This window comes from Antechinus flavipes, chromosome 3 (assembly GCF_016432865.1).
Source record: "Antechinus flavipes isolate AdamAnt ecotype Samford, QLD, Australia chromosome 3, AdamAnt_v2, whole genome shotgun sequence".
Taxonomy (NCBI): Eukaryota; Metazoa; Chordata; class Mammalia; order Dasyuromorphia; family Dasyuridae; genus Antechinus; species Antechinus flavipes.
In genome coordinates, this window is record NC_067400.1 from 588252814 (window position 1) to 588266440 (window position 13627).

The 13627-nt window shown below is 39.3% G+C and overlaps 1 protein-coding gene and 1 long non-coding RNA gene across 4 annotated transcripts in view; one reads left to right on the forward strand and one right to left on the reverse strand.

Annotated features, from left to right (window-relative positions):
• The window catches only part of ARHGEF10L (Rho guanine nucleotide exchange factor 10 like), a 221426-nt gene that overhangs the window by 166681 nt on the left and 41118 nt on the right, over window positions 1-13627 (reverse strand). The gene's annotated exons all lie outside the window — the stretch shown is intronic.
• The window catches only part of LOC127555806 (uncharacterized), a 583775-nt gene that overhangs the window by 128984 nt on the left and 441164 nt on the right, over window positions 1-13627 (forward strand). The gene's annotated exons all lie outside the window — the stretch shown is intronic.

Genomic DNA, 13627 nt, shown 5'->3' on the forward strand with positions numbered 1-13627 from the left:
AAGCTGGGTGGTTCAGAGAATGTAAGGGAGAGCAGCTGGATGGTTACGGAACAGGAGGTGGACGGATTTTCCAGATGGGGTTCAATGGAGCTCTCCAACTGAAAGGGCCCGTTCCTAAGTGAAGGAAGATAAACTGCTAACATTGCTTGGGGAATGGGAAAAGAAGCAGTGGAAAGCCAGGGTAACATGACGGAGGTGTGAGCTATCCTGCCTGGCATTCAAGGATCTTCATTATTTCTTTTTTTTAATTTTCCTTTTCTTATTAAAGCTTATTATTTTTCAAAACATATGCATGGACAATTCAACATCAGCCTTTGTAAAACCCTGTGTTCCAATTTCCCCCACTCCATGCCCTCCCCTAGATGGCAAGTTGTCCAATATATCTTTATTATTTCTTATAACTCCAAACACCCTCAGCTCCAGCTAAACTGAATGTCCCTGGAAGGATACCTTCCACTCTCCCATCTCCATGCCTTCCCTAACCTTATTCCCAATATCTGGAATTCCTTCCTTCTCCTTTATTACTTCCCGAATCCCTGCTCGACCTTTAAAGACCAAATCTCCTTCAGGGAGCCTTCCCTAACTGCCCTCTCCCCCCTTGGAATTCATATTATATTTTGCTTTATACCTCTCTGTTGCCCTGATTATTAGTGAGATTATTAAATAAATCTTTGTCTTATTCCATCTCTGTTCTAAAATGGAAGCTATCTAATTCTAAGCTATCCAATTTCTAAGACAGAAACATCTAATCTAAACTTTAAGCCTTCCCTAGTATTTACCAGAATGCCCTGCTTTTGTCAATATTTCAAGGATTCTTTTTTAAAATCAACTTTTTTTCGACACAGATATTTCACAGTACCCAGACCTGAAGCTGGAAAAGAACTCGGAGCCCAACTAGCATGACGCAATAGTTTTTTAAGTGCTCTACTGGGCTTGTGTCCCAAAGAGATCTTAAAGGAGGGAAAGGGACCCACATGTGCAAAACTGTTTATTGCAGTCCCTTTTTCGTAGTGGCAAGAAACTGGAAACTGAGTGGACGTTTATCAGTTGGAGAATGGCTAAAAAATTGTGATATATGAGTGTTATGGAATATTATTGTTCTGTAAGAAATGATCAGCAGGATGATTTCAGAAAAGTCTGGAAAGACTTATGTGAATTTATGCCAAGTGAACAGAACCAAGAAAACATTGTACACAGCAACAAGATTGTGTGATGATCAACTGTGACGGATTTGGCTCTTTTCAACAATGAGGTGATCCAAGGCAATTCCAATAGACTTGCAATGGAAGGAGCCATCTGCACCCAGAGAGAGAACTATGGGGACTGAACGTGGATTAAAGCAGAGTGTTTTTACCTTTTTGTTGTAGTTACTTGTTTGCTTGTTTTTGTTTTTCTTTCTCATATTTTTTCCCTTTTGATCTGATTTTTTTGTGCAGCATGATGAACATGGAGATATGTTTAGAAGAATTGCTATATCAGATTGATTCTGTCTTGGGGAGGGGAAGGGGAGAGAGGGAGAAAAATTTGGAACACAACGTTTTGCAAAAATGAATGTTGAAAACTATCTTTGCATGTATTTGGAAAAATAAAATATTATTAAAAGTTTAAAAAAAAACCACCGTGGCCAAGAGAGGATGTGCAGAGATTTAGGGATTGAGAGATTTATTTGAATCCAGATTCTCTGACTCCAAAATTCTTTTTCTTATACAATATTGACTCTCCACAATAACTTGGTAATCCTTCCACTTTTGATTAGGGGAGGGGAGTAGAGCTATGATTTAATTGACTTATGGATCTCTTTCTTTTAACGAGGGCTCAGCTTCCTCATCTATAAAATGAGATATCCTATAAAGTCCCTTCCAGGTCTAGAGCTATATAACCCATGATGGACATAGAATATTTTTCAATGTTATTTTCTTTTTTTTTTTTTATTTTGCTGAGGCATTTGGGGATAAATGACTTGCCCAGAATTACACAGCTAGGAATTAAGTTTCTGAGGTCAAATTTGAACTCAGGTCCTCCTGACTTCAGGGCTGGTGCCCTATCCACTGTACCACCTGGCTGCCCCTCAATGTTACTTTCAAAGCAACTTCTAGTCTCAGTTTTATTCAGAAACAGCATTTAAACCTGGTAGTACCTCTGCAATCATCAAGTCCAGCTTCTTCATTTTACAGATGAAAATACCGTGGCCCAGGATAAGGAAGGAGCCACCATTCAAGGCCACCAGCCGGGACCTTAAGGCAGCAGTGCTAGCCCAGACTTGATGAGAGTGTGTGTGTACAGGAATGGACACACAGTAGTCCTGTGTCCACAAACACAGCTGACAGAAAACCTGTTTGGAGTTCCCCTGAGCCAGCTCCAAGAATTCTCTCTAACACTGCTGAGCCCACACTGCCACCCCAACCCACCTGGACTGGCTCAGACTCAGACAGGGAAAGTCTAGAGTGGGCGGCCCTGTTTCCCCTGCTTCTCTGTCTGCCCTTCATCTTCCCTTCCCAGTTCAGACTCCCTAAGTCCTTTTTTTCTATTCCTCTCCCTTCTACAACATCCCTCACGCTCAGGTGGTACCTGGAGTCGAGAAGACTCCTCTTCTGAGTTTAAATCTGCCCTCACACTCTCATCAGCTGGGTGACCCTGGATCAGTCATTTCACCCTGCTTGCCTCAGTTTCCTCGTCTATAAAATGACCTGGAGAAGGAAATGGCCAACCACTCAAGTATCTCTATCAAGAAAACCCCACATGGGGTCACACTTGGACATGACTGAAAACAACCTCGCCAGAGTCATTGATAGGAAGGGATTTCAAAAAGTCCTTTAGTCCGTCCCCCTGCCCCTGATAAACCCATTTACAAATTGTTTCAGACAAAAGGAATTGGGCACAGCATCCAAAATGTCAACCACGGCCCTACTAAAGTCTTTATCCCATGGGAAAGGAAAAGTTTGAATTTTGCCCAAGAAAACAGTGCAATCACATAGCACGTCGGATTAATCTGTGCATGTCATATGGGGAAATGAGCCAATTATAATCAGATAAGGCTGAATCAACACAAAGAGGGCCTTGTGCCCAAAGAAGGCTTTAGGTCCACACCTGAAACAGTCCTGCCTTCCCCAACCCCATCTGGGTCTCATCTTGGCAAGCCCACATCAAGATCAAACTCAAACACCCACAACCCCAGAGGGGGGCACAGTACCTGGCACAAATAGGGCTGGAGGGCGGCCCCTCTGTCAGCCTCTGCCTGACAAAATGGAAACACAAACACCCGTTTCTGGGCCACTCTGACCTCAACATTTTGCAGAAAAAGAAAGCAAGGTTAGGGAGACTTGTTGAATGTGACGTGGCCAGTGAATGGCCTCTCCATCCGCAAACTGGAAAGAGTTGGTCACCTTACTCACTGAGGTGACAAAGATTTTAGCTTGTTGTTTGGGTTTTCATTAACCCAGTCCTGAAAATTCAGCTCAACAAACTTGTAGGAAGTTCCTACTATGTGCAAGATAAGGTGCTAAGCCCTGTAGTAGGCATAAAACTCAACACACTTCCGCTGGGCAGAACTTGAGATCAACAGGACTTTACACATTCTTTGGGGACCTCTTTCCCTGAACCACAAATTCCCCACAGCCCTCAAGCATCATCATCATTTCCCCCTGACTACTAGCAGTAAGATGGCCTCGGAAAAATTCTAATTTATCCAAAACTTCCTACAAAAAAAAAATAGTTTTTACTATTCCTACACTCGAGGAGTTTACAATCTAATAGCTGAGATAACACACAATTTTGGTTGGGCTAAGTCTTTTTTTCCCCCTGAGGCAATTGGGATTAAGTGACTTGCCCAAGGTCACACAACCAGAAAGTATTAAGTGTCTGAGACCAGATTTGAACTCAGGTCCTCCTGACTGCAGGGCTAGTGCTCTATCCACGGTGCCACCCAGCTGCCCCTATTTGGATAAATTATGAATGATCACAGAGGCAATCATAGCATCGAAGGGGATTGGAAAAGGCTTCTTATATATAGAAGGTGGGATCTCAGATGAGACCTGAAAGAAATCATGGAAACCAGGAGATGGAAATGAGGAGAAAAAGCATTCCACACATAGGAGACAGTAAAAATGTATTGAATCAAGAAACAGAGTGAACAAACAAGATGGCAGAATCAGTAGATTTTGTAAAGAGGAATAATGTGTAAGAAAACTGAGAGGTTAGGAAGGGACCAGGTGATGAAAGGCTTTAAAATCCAAAGTTAGAAACCGTTTTCCTCAGATGAAGATGCTGAGAGCAGAGCAATGAATGAGGTGGCAAAATACTGCAGTCCATCAATTCTTTGGCATATGACTGTGTTTTAGAGTTCTGAAAGCTATATGTGTAAAATTATTCCTCGAATAACTGTCAAGGCACTATGGGAAGAGATGGATTTTCTTAAGTTTTGCCTCATAAGGTAAAGATGAGTCCTTGACCATCAGAGGTTCTGATTTGAGGCACTGGAAGATAAAGGAAGCTCAAGAAAAAGTTTTACGAAGGGTAGGGAACAAAAGATTTAGAAGACAATTGATTTTTCCGTGGTTTTGTTGGAAGCCTGAAGTTTGGAAGAGAATAGCTTTTCTGATTAGTTGGAAAAGAGGCTGGGTCACATGTGAAAACTCTCGATTTGCTCTGCTGACTGAAGGAGGGATAAATCATCCCACTACTGTATATAGCATTATTTAACTGAATGCTTTGATAAATGTGGAAGTAGGTATAGAAGAATTTCATATGTTTAACAAATATTGGATTTCTTGCTTTCTAGGGTAGAGGATGGAAGAAGGAAGAGAGAAATTTGAAACAAAGTTTTGCAAGGGTGAATGCTGAGAGCCATCTCTGCATGTATCTTGAAAGCAAAAAGGTATTATTAAAAAATAAATAAACTGGAGCAGCTAGATGGCACAGTGGAGAGAGCACTGGTCCTGAAGTTAGGAGGACCCAAGTTCAAATCCAGCCTTGCATACGTAATACTTCCTAGTGTGTGACCACGGGTAAGTCACTTAACCCCAATTATCTCAGCAAAAATAAATAAATGAATAGATAGATAGATAAACTTAATGCTTTGGGGCACCAACTGAGGTCTAAACAAGGGAAAACCTCTCAAGGATACCTGGTTTGATTAGGGAAAAACAGGGTATGAATATAAGCTTTGCATCTGTTTTGCTATGAGCAAGACTAATAGGAGAAAAGGCATTGCTTTGCAAGAAGCTGATTAGAGAAAGCTCTTCACTGCACAATGAAGAGCTATTTAGGCTTGTCTGTATTGCCCAGACAGCTAAACTGGGGGCTTTTATAGTTCTGTGCTCAAAGGGAACTGCTTGTCACTGAATAATACTCATTTTATTTTTTTTAATGAAAGAGTATAACACTTTCTCAGCTCTAGATTAAGGGCCTCTGTGAGCTTTTTTGCTGAAACCTCCTCCAGACCATGCCCTGTTACCATACTGGGCCTTCTTCTCTGTCTATGGTGATCTCATCCATTCCCGTGGATTTAATTATTATCTTTTTCAAAATGATTCTCAAATATACCATTTCTACCCCAGTCTCTCAGCAGTCCAATCTTGCATCTCCAATTGTCTTTTAGACATTTAGAACTGCATGGTCAGTAAATATAAACTCAACAAATCCAAAACAGAACACATTATCTTTTCCCCAAAATCTAGCTCCCTCCCCACTTTCCCTGTTACTCTAGAGGACAACACTATCCTCCTAGACCCCCAGAGTCACAACATAGGAGTTACTCTGGACTCTTCAACTTTCTTTTCCCCTATCCCCAAGCTTTTGCCAAAGTCTATCAATTTCTCCTTTCCCCCATCTTTCAAATTTGTCCCCTTTTTTCTTCTGACACTGCCCCACTCTGGTATGGGACTTCACACCTGGACTACTGTAATAGCCTAGTAGCAAATCTGTCTGCTTCAAGTCTCTTCCCACCTTAATATATTCTCTATTCAACCACGAAAGTGATTTTCCTAAAGTACAGACCCATTCAAATTACCCCCTACTCAACAAACTCCAATGGTTCCCTGATCAAATATAAAATTTTCTACTTGGTATACCTAAAACCCTTCATAACTTAGCTCCCTCCAGTCTTACTCCTCCCTCTTTAACACATTCTTTTCCATCTAATGACCCTGACCTGCTGGAAGCTCCCTGGACAAGACATTCCATCTCAACCCCAGGCATTTCCTCTGGCTGCCCCCATGCATGTAATCCCCGCTCTCACCCTCTCTTCTGCTGACTACTGACCTTTGGGGTTTCCTTTAAATCCAAACAAAAATCCCATCTTTTACTAGAAGCATTCCACAACAACCCCTCTCCAAAGGAAGGGGTTTCTCTGTTCATTTTTTCTACCTAACCCATCTAGAACTTATTTACACATCTTTCATCTCCCCTATTTGACTGGAAGTTCCTTGAGGGCAGGGACTGTATTTTGTCTCTTTGTACCCCGAGTGTATAATATAAAGTCTGTCATACAGCAAGTGCTTAATAAATGCTTGTTTGCTTCCATCTTTCTCTGCTCCAGTTTGTCCTTCTCCAAGTGCCAGTGTACTCTTATTTATGATTATACCCCTTCTTCAAAAGCCTTCAATGGATCCCCATTGCCTATGGTATACGATGCCAGGTTGTTATCCTGGCATTTAAGGTCCGATGCAATTTGGCTCAGTAATGGCATACTGGGTTGCAAGGTGCCCTTAGAATCAGAAAAACCAGAGTTCAAGTTTCACCCTAAGCAAGTAATGTCATCATTTTGTGCCTCAGTTTCCTCCTCTGTAAAATGAAAATGGGAGCAGATAATCTCCCCCCAAAAGATCTCTTCTAGTGTTGCTCTGTGATTCTATATCTATTCCAGCTTTCTCACATCCTGCTCTTTCCCTTTACAATAATTGAGGGTTTTTTTTTTACATTTACAATGTTTTCTTGGCAACACCATGGAAGATCTTTGGAGACAGGAATTATTTCATGGCAAGATTTTTGCATCCCCATACCTAGCACATTCCCAGCACACAGTTAGTGCTTAAGAATTGGATGACAGTAAGATGTGAATCCCAAACACCATCTAGTTCAAATGCTACATTTTACAAATAAGGAAAGGTGTAGACAGTGGCAGTTAGAGTGCTGCACCTGGAAATCAGGATGAACCTTATTCAAATTCTACCTTGGAAACAGCCCAGCTGTGTGGTCCTGAGAAAGTCACTTAATTTCTGATTTTTTTTTCTCTTCCTCAGTTTTCTCCATTTACACAATGGGACTAATGATAGTATCTACCTCACCAGGCTGTTTTGAAGAATAAACAAGATAACATATATAAAGTACTTTGCAGACCTAAAAGTACTATATTAATGTGAACTATTATTACTTTTAAGTGACTTGTTTTTCAATAGTAAGCTTCAGAAGCTGGACTTGAACCTGGATTTCCTACATCGAGCCATAGTACAGTATGGAATTGAACTGATCTCCACTGTCTGCCTCCATTTCCTCATCTATAAAATGATCTGGAAAAAGGAAATGACAAGTTACTCCAGTATCGTTGCCAAGAAAACCCCAGAAGGGGTAATGAAGAATCAGACACATGGGATCATCCTTGACGCCTCATTCTACCTTCATCCCTCTTGCCCAATCCATTGCTCTCCTTTCTAATGAAACAACCTCTCTTGTCTAAATCCCCTTCTCTCAGCTCACTCAGCCCCCATCCTGGTTCAGTCCCTCATCTTCTCTCATCTGGACTATTGCAATAGTCTCCTAATTGACTCCCATCCTCGAGTCTCTCCTGACTCCCATCCACTGCCCATTCAACTGCCAAAGAGATTTTTCTAAAGTCCGGGTCTGACCATGTCACCCACTATCTAATAAACTTGCAGTGGCTCCCTATCACTCCCAGGATTAAATATAAAATCCTCTGTTTGATATTTAAACCCCTTCATAATCTGGCTCCTTCCTAACTTTCCAATCTCTTGAACAGAACTCCCTTTCATGAACAATAGGATCCAGGGACACCGATCTCCTAGATATTCCTCTCACAAGTATTCGTTTCCCAACATCATGCCTTTGCACAAACTGCAGTCCCTACCCCAGACTAGGGGTACCTCTTCTCTACCTCTTAGACTCACTGCTTCTTTCAAGTCTCAACTCAAAGGCCACGTTTCTCCATCTAGTCTGCTCCTAATACTTTCTAAGATCACCTGCCATTTCTTTTTGAATGTACCTAGCTATTTCCATTTCTTCTCCATTGGACTGGGAGCTTCTTGAGGGCAGGATATGTTTTCATTTTTCTGTGTATTCCTAACACAGATTAAATACTTCATAAACTACTAAGGAATTGCCTCTGCCTAGTATATATTAAGGACTTAATAAAACTTGTTGACTACTTACTTTTGCTTGAATAATTCTCCCCATTTTTTCCCTGCTGAACTCTTAAAAGACAAGACAAATGAGGTGGAGCGAAAGGAAAGCACCCCAACTCAGGAATGAGTGCCTTCTCTCAGGGACCTTAGCTGTGGTTGTCAGCTTGTTTCTGTCTCTTGTCTCCTCATCTAGAAATGAGGGAGTTAGATTGATGATTTCTAAGGTCCCTTCCAGTTTCAAATCTATAATGCCATGAAAAGGTGCTCTACATAGCCATAAAAGGAAACCAAACTTGGGCCAAGTCCAATAAAGTTTGTGCAAAATTATTAAAGAGAGAGTACACAGCCTTCCTTTCTTTTAATGACAAGAATAAAAAGTTATATCTATACTGCAACATATTTAACATATATAGGACTGCTTGCCATCTTGGGGGGGGGGGTGGAGGGAGAGAGGGGAAAAAACAAAACATAAGCGAGTGCAAGGGATAATGTTGTAAAAAATTACCCTGGCATGGATTCTGTCAATACAAAGTTATTATTAAATAAAATAAAATTTAAATTAAAAAAAAAGTTATATCTATGTTGATGCAATCATTCCACTGAACATTTTGCTTAACATTGCAACAAATGAATTTTGTTAAAAAGTGTCTCCTGAAAATGGAAGCTAATGAGAAATCAGGATACAATAAAACAAAAAAATGAAAAAACAGAAAAAATGTGCAATATTTCATTGAAAAAAAACTGACTCAGAAAATAGACCCAGAAAAGATAATTTAAAAATTATTGTTCTACTTGAAAGTCATGATCAAAAAAAGAACTTGGACATCATCTTTTAAGAAATTATCAAGAAAATTTGTCCTAATATTCTAGAATGACAGGGCAAAATAGAAATTGAAAGAATCCATCAACCACCTCCTGAAAGACATCCCAAAATAAAAATTCCCAGGAATATTATAACCAAATTCCATAACTCCCAAATCAAGGAGAAAATATTGCAAGCATCTGAAAGAAACAATTCAAGTACAGTGGAGACGCTGTCAGGATAACACAAGATTTAGCAGCTTCTACATTAAAGGACTGGAGGGCTTGGAATATAAAGAGCTTACAATCAAAAATTACCTACCCAGCAAACCTGAGTATAATCCTTCAGGGGAAAAGATGGTCATTCAATGAAATAGAGGATTTTCAAGCATTCATGATGAAAAGACTAGAGCTGAATGTAAAATTTAGTTTTCAAATATAGGACTCTGGAGAAGCATAAGAAGGGAATCAGAAAAGTGATATAATCTGTTTATATTCCTACATGGGAGGATGATACGTATAGCTCATTAGAGCTTTCTCATTATTATAGCAGTTACAAAGAGTATATATAGACAGAGGGCACAGGTATGAATTAAATATGAAAAGATAATATCTTTTTTTAATGATGAAATTAAGGAGTGAGGAAGGAATATACTGGAGAAAGGGAAAGGGAAAAGTGGAATGGCACAAATTATCTGCCATAAAAAAAGAGGCAAGAAAAAGCTTTGGTAGTGGAGGGGAAGAGAGAGAAGAAAAAGGGAGTAAATGACCCTTACTCTCATTAAGACTGGCTTAAAGAGGAAATAGTATATATATTCAATATGAGTATAGAAATCTATCTTACTCTGTAGGAAATAGGAGGTAAATGGGTTATGAGAAAGGAAGCATAATAAAAAGAGAGGGCATACTGGTGGAGGGAGTGGTCGGTAGCAAAATATTTTTAGGAGGGACAGAGTAAAAGGAGAAAAAGAATAAATGAGAGGAAATACAGTTAGCAATGCTAATTGTAAAGAATTTTGAAGCAAGTTTCTCTAAGGATCCCTCCTCAAACATAGAGAGAACTGAGTCAAAATTTTAAAAAATAAAAGCCATGCCCCAATTGATAAATGATCAAAAGATATGATTTGTGCTCAAAGAACTATAAATTCATGCATATCTTTTGACCTAACAACACTACTACCAAGCATGAATACCAAAAGAGATTCTAAAAAAAAATATATGTACAAAAAATATTTATAGCAGCTTTTTTCTCAGGGAAAAAAATGGAAATTGAGAGGATAACCATCATTCAGGGAATGGATCAATAAAGTATCATATGTGTTTGTGATGGAATATTATGGTTCTATGGGAAAGGATGAGCAGGATGCTCTCAAAAAAAAAAACCTGAAAAATCCTCCATAAACTCAGGCAAAGTGAAATGTACTATATAATAGCATTGTTCTTGGATGACCAGCTGTAAATGATTTTGCTATTCTTAGCAGTACAATGATCTACAACTACTCTGTAGGACTTATAATGAAAAATCCTCATCTATACTCAGAGAAGGAACTAATTGTATCTGAATACAGATTGAAGAATTCATTCTCGTTCTCTCTCTCTCTCTCTCTCTCTCTCTCTCTCTCTCTCTCTCTCTCTCTCTCTCTCTCTCAAAACTTATTTTTCTTGAAGGTTTTTATTTTCCTTAAGATGAGAGGGCTATGTTTTCTTTCACAACATGACTTCTGTGGAAATGTTTTGCATAATTTCACATATGGTTTCTTAATTGTGGGTGGGGATAAGAAAGAGAACCTAGAACTCAAAAAAATTTAAAACAAACATATTTTTTTCTCAAAAATACAACTGGGGAAAATATTAAATGAATGAATAAAAAAGATGTGTCTGCTGAGCTCCAACAAAATATACCAATTGTGGTGTCAACAAGCAGTCTTCAGTTGAACTTCCCTGCTGCTCATGGCTCACTTCTGAACCCTTGAAATCTGGCCTCTAACCCCATCTCTCCAATAAATCTGCTCTCTCAGAAATGACCACGGATCTCCTAACTCCATTGAACTCCACAATCTTTTCTCTGGTCCCATCTTCCTTGGCTTTTTTGCAGTACTCAACCTAGTTTCTGTTCCAAATAACCTTGGGTTTCCATGGCACTGCTCTCTGCTGGTTCTATCCTGCTTGATCACTCCTCCTAGGTCTCCTTTCCCTTAGTGACTAAGGAAGGACTCCACCATCCTTTCATTCCCTCACCTTGAATATGCTCCTTGGAATATTTTTCTTAGATCTTCTTCTCTTTCTTCCTCTTGGTAATCTCAATAGTTCCCAAGAATCCAGAGATCACCTACATGCAGATGAATTCCTTGTCTATGTATCAGCACTAACCCTTCCACTGAATTCCAGTCCCATGCTTCCAGCTGCCCAGTGGACATCTCTACCTCAAACTAGACACATCCAAAGGTGAACTCTTCTAAAGCAATATCTTCCAACTTCCCTGCTTCTATTGGTGGTAGCACTTGTCAGGTGACTTACAATTTCCTAGAGCACCTGTCCAGATCTCCCCTTGGCTCTTTATCACACCTTCCCTACATACTAAAATCTGTGAATATGTCATTGCCAGAAGCTGGTTAGAGAAAGCTTTTCCACATTTAATGAAGAACAAGCTGGGTTTCTCTGTATTGGTAGAAAGTTAACACGAGCCACTTTGAATTCTCTGGTTTTAAGGACAATAAGGCAAAGACTATTTATCCCTCACCACCAAGTTCAGAGTTGAGAGTAGGTACTTCATAAATTTGCCAAAATGAACCATATTATAAAAGCCCTCTTATTAACTGTCAAGTTCTCCCTAAAGCCCCTTTTTCCCCCTTTGACTGTCAGATCATCCTGTTTAGTCTCCTTCTATACAGAAAAAAAGCAGTGTGGTGCATTGGATAGGAAGCAAAAAGGCCAAGAAATACTGGCTATGTGAACCTGAACAATTCACTGATCCTTTTAGTCCCAAATAGCAAAATAGATGAAGTGGTTGAATTGTAGTGAAGAGACCTTTGTCCAAAAGCTGCCTCTGAAACTCACCAGCTGTGTGAACCTAAAGTAATCTCTCTCCCTGATTCCTCATCTAAAATATGACTCAATAATAGCACCTACCTCATAGTGCTAGAGAAGCTAAAAGGAGATAACTGGAAAATTAAATCTCATGAAATTTTATAAAGGTTAGGGAATAGTAATGGTGGTGGTGGTGGTGGTAGGAGTAGTGATGGGGCAGTAGTGGTAGTAATGGTAGCCTGCAATGGTGGCAGTGGTAGTAATAGTAGTACTAATAGTAGTAGTGTTGCAGTAGCAGTAGTAGTAATAGTAATCATAGTAATAGTCTTAATAGTAGTAGCAGCAGCAATAGTAGTAGTAATAGTAGTATAGTAGCAGTAGTAGTAATAATTAGTGATGGTAGTAATAGTGTTAGTAATAGTCTTAGGAATAGTACTAGTACTAGTAGTAGTAGCAACAGCAGTAGTAATGTAGTAACAGTAGTAATTATAGTACTAGTAGTGGTGGTAGTAGTGGTAATGGTAATAATGGTCTTAGTAGTAGTACTAGTAGTAACAGTAGTAATAGTAGTAGTAGTAGTAGTAGTAGTAATAGTCTTAGTAGTACTAGTAGTAGTAGTAGTAACAGTAGTAATAGTAGTAGTAGTAGTAGCAGCAATAGTAATAGTAGTAGTAATAATAGTAGTATTGATAGTGGTAGTGGTAGTAGTAGTACTATTAGAAATAGTAGTAGTAGTAGTAATAGTGAGAGTAGTAGTAAAAATAGCAGTAGTAATAATAATAAAATAGTAGTAGTAGTGTAATAGTAGAAGCAGTAAGAACTAAGTAGTAATAGTACTAGTAGTTCTTGTAATTCTTGTTGTTGTGGCTATAATGGTAGCAGCAACAGCAGAAAAAGTACCTATATATCTTGGTAGAAGGAGTTTCCTCATCTGGGAGTTCCCTAGAATGAAGTCACCAGTTTCCAGCCCTGCCATGTCATATTATAGCTGATTATGTATATATGTGTCATAGTACCCTAGGGGTAAGCACGGTAGACTTGGAGTCCTAAAGACTTGAATTCAAATCCAGCCTCAGATACTTATTAGCTAGGTGACTCTGAACTAGTCATTTAGCCTTCATCAGTCTCAGTTTTCCCATCTGTGAAATGGGCACAATAAAAGCATCTTTCTTCCAGCAATTTTGTGAAAATAAAATGAGATAACATATGCATAGTGCTTTACAAACCTTAAAGCCCCATTTAAATGCTAGCTATTATTATTATTAAAATTCTCACAGACAGAGATTTTTATCTTTTTTCTTTCTATCCCCACCCCCACTCATGGTAGCAAATGTTTGGTTGTTGTCCCTATGTTCTGAGAACAAAAATGACATCATTGTGTTGGAGTCCAGCAAATGTTGAATGAGCAAGTGAATGATTACTCCTTTTGCTATTCTTAGATGCTC